Consider the following 7,511-nt stretch of genomic DNA (forward strand, 5'->3'; position numbering starts at 1 on the left):
CAGGATAAAAACCCCACTGTTGAAGGATCATTGGTCAGGCTATGGGTCTGAAGGAAAATGAAGACCAAGGAGCATTCTACAGAAGTGAGAGATAATGTAATACGAATGCATAGATTAGGGAAAGGGTACAAAATAATATCCAAGTGTTTGGATATCCAGTAAGCACAGTTGGATCAATAATCAGGAAGTGGAAGCTGCATCACACCAGCCAGGCAGTGGCAAGAAAAGGCTGCCCCTCAAAACTCAGCACTTAAACAAGAAGGAGACTTGTGAGAGAAACCACAGAGAGGGCAACAATCACTTGGAAGGAGCTACAGAGTTCAGTGCCTGGGAGTGGAGTAATGGTGCACTAGTCAACCATATCAAGAGCTCTGCATAACATTGGCCTGTATGGGAAAGTGGCAAGAAAGAAGCCACTACTTAAAAAGTACCATCTGAAAACACATCTGAAAACACAACACTTGCCAGAAAGTATGAGAGTGCCCCAGCTGTGATGTGGGAAAAGGATTTGTGGTCAGATGAGACCAAGATAGAGCTTTTTGGCCAAAAATCAAAGTTCTATGTGTGGCGCAAACCTAACACTGCCCATGCCTCATGACACATCATCCCTTCAGTGAAGTATGGTGGTGGCAGCATTATGCTGTGGGGATGCTTCTCATCAGCAGGGACTAGGCATCTTGTAAAAATTAAAGGAAGAACGGATAGAGCAAAATACAGGGAAATACTGTAAGAGAACCTGCTTCAGTCTACTAAAAAACAAGCTTGGGAGGAAATTCACTTTTCAGCAGGACAATGATCCCAAGCACAAGGCCAAAGCAACATTGGAGTGGCTCAAGAACAAAAAGGTGAATGTCCTACAGTGGCCAAGTCAAAGTCCTGATCTCAATCCCATTGAGAATCTGTGGCGCTTTTGAAAATTGCAGTCCACAAGTGACGTCCAACCAACCTGAACGACCTGCAGCGAATCTGCCAGGAAGAATGGGCCAAAATTCCTCTGACACTGTGTGTAAAGCTGGTACATACCTACCTCAAAAGACTTAAAGCTGTTACTGCAGTGAACGGTGGCTCTACCAAATATCAATGTATGTGGGTTGAATACTTATGCAAGCAACATGTTTCAGTTTTTTATTTGTTTATTATTTGATTTGTATCCCACCCTTCCAGCAGGAGCAGTTTTTTGTTTCTTACAAATATTTACCAACAAAAAACCAATGTCGCCTTACAAGAATTGATTTTGAGTTTCAAGGTTTCAAAATAAAATATACAGAACAAAATTACAATGTACCATTTGTAATTCAGTAATATGAGAGCATTGGTCCGGGGTTTGATTACTTTTGCAAAGCACTGTATGATATTTTGTCAAATATGAACTCTCTTACCATGCTTCATTTCTCAGATAGGTCTCGCTTAATGTAGACTTTAAATTCATTTAACAGTTTACTTAACGAAAGAATTTTCTTACAAAGTTTTCTGGGATCAGTGCAGTTTTCTATAGCTGTATACACAACCAGGAGACAATAAGCTTAGGCCCAATTAAAGAAGCAACAATAAAGGATATGGAATAAAGGTTCAGACACTTAGTGTACTAACCTGCTATCACCTGTGTGCGGATATAAATCCTATGGTCACGTCAGTTCATTGTGTACAAGATTGCAGCTTTAAATGGCCTGAACAAAAGGTCAATTCATGAGGAAGCCTCTTCTGTGATTGATATAGTTGTAACTGGCTCCACTTAAAATTGTGAGGAAAGAGAGGATGAGCAGGCAGAATTGTTTGCTCTTACCCGGAGCAAATGCTCCAGTTTTAACCGCAGCCAAGGCTGACTAGGTGCTCTGTTTCACTGGGATTCTTAACCAGTTTCACACCCAGTTTAAGAAAGGTGATTCTATTTCTGTTAAACTGGTGCCAATGTGTTTCTTAGATGGAATAAGGGAAATTCGCTCCTGGGATCGACCATGGGGAAGGAGTGTGTGATCTTGCAATCTGCTTCTGTAATGAAGCCCCAAAGTTACAATGGCACTGACTTTTTGTCTTGTCTTACATTCAGACCAGAGCTTGGAAGTAACTCGTTATTTTTAACGAGTTACTTGTAATTAGTTACAGTTTTAGATAACGAGTGGGTAATTCCATTACATTTGGCAAGTAACGGAACGACTAGTAATTTCCCTACTTTTCAGCTGCAACTTTAACGTTTCCACGTTAGGTTGGACGTTACTTGGGGGCGGGAACAAGGGGAAGTCAGCTCCTGGCTGTGATTGGTTAACACAAGACATGTGCCTCACACTGATTGGACCTCTGCGCAGACTCTCTCTTCCCTCGTGATCTGTGTTAGGAGGCACGAGGGAAGAGGTGAATAGGCAGGGGGGGCCTGCTAGCGTCTGACTCTGAGAGGAAAAAATGGACGCTGGAGGAAAAAGCCAGGGCAAGGACAAGGAGGAGAAGGCAGCAGCAGAATGGCAAAGAGCTGTGGAGGTGAGTGACGATGATTTGTGTGTGTGTGTGTGTGCCCCGGTGTGTGTGTTTTCGACTGGAGTCTCTGGTTTTGGGGGGGCTCCGGCTCTCTGGCTACCACCCCTTACTCTCCGGACTCTCAGCTTCAATTTAAAAAAAAAAGTAAGTTTCTAGGTGGTCTAATTCCCGAGATATACACCAAAACGTCAACCGCCCCCCCCGCACAACTTTTTTTTAAACAGATCCATGCTCTAGCTACAACTCCCATCAGCCCAATCCAGTGGCCATGCTGGCTGTGGCTGATGGGAGTTGTAGTTTAAAAAAGTAACTTTTCAAAGCTCCGGCTGTAACCCCGCCCTTTCATGATTGTAGCCAATGACGCCAGAGTTGTGACTTGTTGATCCAGGCATGGCTAGGCTGAACGTCAGAATATGGTGGCTTTGAGTTTTTTGCAGTTTGCGTAAGTAATATGGCTTAATGTTTTTTTTCCTCTTCTATCCAAGAGTCAGACCCTGGGCTATGAAATATGAAAGTATTTAATCCAATATCTGCTTTTCTGGGAGTAAAGCCATTTCTGGGAGTAAAGCATGTACCTGGAGTAAACCCCATTGAACTCCATTAAGACTTGCTTTTGAGTAGACATGGTTAGGATTGTGCTCTAAATTAATGGGACTTGTGAGTAAACATAGCGCAGACTTGTGTTTTTTTTTTTAAAAATGAAGTTTATTTTTATTTATTTATTATTTGATTTATATCCTGCCCTTCCTCCCAGTAGGAGTCCAGGGCGGCAAACAAAAGTACTAAAAACACTTCAAAAATCATAAAAACAGACTTTAAAATATATTAAAACAAAACATCTTTAAAAACATTTTTAAAAGCTTTAAAAACATTTTTTTAAAGAAAAAGTTTAAAAACATATTAAAAAGCAATTTCAACACAGATGCAGACTGGGATAAGCTCTCAACTTAAAGGACTTGTTAAAAGAACAAGTTCCTTATCACTTGAGGCTGCAGTTTTCCCTGGTTGAGTAAGCCCCATTGAATACATTGGGACTTGCTTCTGAGTAAACAAACATAGGATTGCACTATAAATATCTTTGCAGGTTATATAAATAAACATATTTGATAGTCATGCTTATATAAATATTTTCATAGAATCATAGAATAGTAGAGTTGGAAGGGGCCTATAAGGCCATCAAGTCCAACCCCCTGCTCAATGCAGGAATCCAAATCAAAGCATTCCTGACGGCTGTCCAGCTGCCTCTTGAATGCCTCCAGTGTCGGAGATCCCACTACCTCTCTAGTAATTAGTTCCATTGTTGTATGGCTCTAACAGTTAGGAAGCTTTTCCTGATGTCCAGTCGAAATCTGGCTTCTTGCAACTTGAGCCCATTATTCTGTGTCCTGCACTCTGGGATCATCGAGAAGAGATCCCGGCCCTCCTCTGTGTGGCAACCTTTCAAGTACTTGAAGAGTGCTATCATATCTCCCCTCAGTCTTCTCTTCTCCAGGTTAAATATGCCCAGTTCCTTCAGTCTCTCCTCATAGGGCGTTGTTTCCAGTCCCCTGATCATCCTTGTTGCCCTCTTTTGAACCTGTTCCAGTTTGTCTGCATCCTTCTTGAAGTGCAGAGACCAGAACTGGACACAGCACTCAAGATGAGGCCTAACCAGTGCTGAAAAGAGGGGAACTAGTACTTCGCATGATTTGGAAACTATACTTCTGTAATGCAGCCTAATATAGCATTTACCTTTTTTGCAGCCACATCACACTGTTGGCTCATATTCAGCTTGTGATCAACAACAATTCCAAGATCCTTCTTGCATGTTGTACTGCTGAGCCAAGTATCCCCATCTTATAACTGTGCATATGGTTTTTTTCCCCTAAGTGTAGAACTTTGCATTTATCCCTGTTGAATTTCATTCTGTTGTTTTCAGCCCAATGCTCCAGCCTATCAAGGTCCCTTTGAATTTTCTTTCTGTTTTCCACGGTATTAGCTATGCCCCCCAATTTTGTATCATCTGCAAATTTGATAAGCATGCTCTGTACCTCCTCATCCAAGTAGTTAATAAAAATGTTGAAGAGCACTGGGCCCAGGAGTGAGCCCTGTGGTACCCCACTCATTACTTCCACCCAGTTTTGTCATGCTGTGTCCCTATAAGTATCCAATTGCATACTATGGTTGTACAATACTTCCTTTACATTTTAAGTATGCCTTGGGGTAGTCATGGTTCTCCATTGTTTTCATCCTGAGGGGCACATAGGCTGAGAAATGATGAGTAGCCCATGGTCACCCACTACACTTCATAGCTTATTTCCATTTTGAAAAATTAAAACAATTTACATGCAGGCAAAATTTATTAAGCGGATTCACACAATATGTGTAAAGCACATCCAACTCGCATTTAAAGTGCATGACTTCGCCTAAAGAATTCTGGGAAGTGTCATTTCCCCCTCACAGTTATAGTTCTCACCACTATTAACAAACTGCAGTTCCCATGATTCTGTGGTGGGATTCATGTGCTTCAAATGGGTGTTGAATGTGCTTTAAAGGAATGGTGTGGATCTGCCCTAGGTATGATGTTCATTCAAGAGTGAATTGAAAAGAACAATTTTAAAAGATACTTTGTATATATATATATATATATACAGAAAGAAAGAAGAGATGTAAAGGAGAGTATTTCTTTAGATGTTACCCTACTTTCCGTTTTTGCTTTCTATTTGCTTCTAGCCCTATTCTGTCACTCTCCAGTACACATGAAGAAGGGGCAGTGAGGGCAACTCCCAAACCTGGGTGTTGCGCCTCCAAGTTAGTACTTAGAACTAGGTATGCCTTTCCTATCTATGATATATTTTTATAAATGAAATAGCTTTTCTTATTTTACTAAGTCCTACGTCTCAGTGATCTCAGTGCAGGGTAAAAGCCTGCCACAAACACACACATTGGCACACACAAGCATCATAGACTGTTGACAATCTCTGTTAATATCTATACAAATGTACATAACATGCATCACCTGAACTCACATGATCTAGAGTTACCTTAGATCTTGCAAGATTTGCAAATGAGAAGCAATAGGGTTTTATATTAGTTCTGATTGTCTATTGCGCTATCATAAATTATAGGTTATATGTTTTTTTCATTTTCTATGGCAAAAACTCCAGCTTCAGTGGAATTTATGTGATGTGTTCTAATCATTTGAATTTGGCTAATGAATGCTTTATTCTTTCATCAGAACTTTAGCAGTAGTACTAAAATATTAATAAAAAAGAAAAGGGAAAGAAAAAATACTTTACATACATCATTCAGCTGTATTGCTAATTATAGATATAGATATAAAAGATAAACGGCATTTTGTCAAAAGTATTTTTGTCTCCATTTTATACCTCATCCTTGGTTTTCCAAGCTTGGCATGGAATGCTTCTCATACAGAATTAATTTGAAATGCTGCATATTTATTATCATAATCATCATATTCAAAATAAAAAATATGTGTACCTCCTTCAAGTTGATTCCAACTTATGGTGACCCTATGAATAGGGTTTTCATGAGGCTGAGAGGCAGTGACTGGCCCAAGGTCACCCAGTGAGCTTCATGGCTATGTGGGGATTTGAACCCTAGTCTCATTTTGTTCTCACAACAACCCTGTGAGATAGTAGGTTAGACTGGCCCAGGCAGGGTTATTCAGTGAGCAAAAATGATGCAAATAGGATCTCTTTTAATTGTGCTATCGACCTGCTTACTTCCACTCTGACTGGGGCATCTTGCAGCATGGGGAAGAGATGGGGGCACATCACAGCTGAAGTTCACCCATATAGGAGCATTATCTCTTGTTTATTACAGAGATGCCTGTTGCAGGTTTTGCTGCTGAGAGCAGCAGTCAGTTAGTGCGGCCACTTGAGTCACAGCTTGTTGATCCTGAGGAGGCAAAACTAGAAAGTGAGGTTCAGAAAGGAGGCCCTGTGCACGAGGAGGAGGAGGGCACGAAGCAGTGCCAGTTGCCCACAGCCACATCTGCAGAACAGCAAGTACCATGGTTTGGCTTTGAGAAAGCTTGTACATTTGTGAGCCAGAGTGGGGAAAATGTTGTTGTACGATGCAATTACTGCCTTCCAAGGATCAAAACTCTGACATCAGCTGTTTCCTCCTCATCCAATGTGAAGAAACATTTTGAGGTAAGCCTTTGTCATGCTGGTCCTCAAAGAGTGTCCATTGTCTATTTATGTTTAAATTGTGAAGTTCCTCTTCCATTTTTTCTTGGATTCATGCTTTGTTCTTCTTCCTCAGAGGGCACACCCTGAGAAGCTGAGAGCAATTGAAGAAGCAATAAAGGCAAGGAGACGTGGCCTTCCTGAACCAATGCATGACACCCCTCCTCCCAAAATGCTGAAGCAGCAGCAGACAACCCTTGAGAGGTGGGGATCTGGCAGGGAGCCTGTCACCCAGAGCAATCTCGACAGGAGAATCATTGATTTCATTGTAGAGGAGACATTACCACTTCAGACTGTGGACAAACCATCATTCATTAATCTGGTTCGCATTGGACTCCCCAAAGATCTCACCATCATATGTGCCAAGACTCTGAGAGACAGAATTGAGAAGAGAGCATGCCACATGAGAGAAACTCTTGCAAACGGAATGGGTGCTGTGGCATATATAGCAACCACTGCAGATTGTTGGACCAATGGCAAGAAGAGTTACTTTGGGGTAACAGCCCACTGGATCAACCCAACTACCCTGAAATGTGAGGTCAGGGCCTTGGCTTGTAAGCGTCTGAAGGGGCGCCATACATACGATGTCCTTTCAAAAGCACTGCATGATGTACATGTGCGGCAGCAGGGCGAGGAGGCCAGGGCCCCCCACTCTGCCCGTCTGTTCCCTGACCTCAACTAAACCGCAGTCTCCAACCCATTTACGTAATAAACCTTAAACAAAACTATGCAGGTAAGAAGCCAGCAGGGGTGTGGGGGCTTTCCAGTGTTTTGCACGGCCTGCAGCATGTACGACTATCTGCCTGTTGGACAGAAGTCGTGGGTATGCTCTCGGTGCAATGAGCTCCT

The sequence above is a fragment of the Rhineura floridana genome, chromosome 2 (genome assembly GCF_030035675.1).
Source record: "Rhineura floridana isolate rRhiFlo1 chromosome 2, rRhiFlo1.hap2, whole genome shotgun sequence".
In the NCBI taxonomy this organism is placed as follows: Eukaryota; Metazoa; Chordata; class Lepidosauria; order Squamata; family Rhineuridae; genus Rhineura; species Rhineura floridana.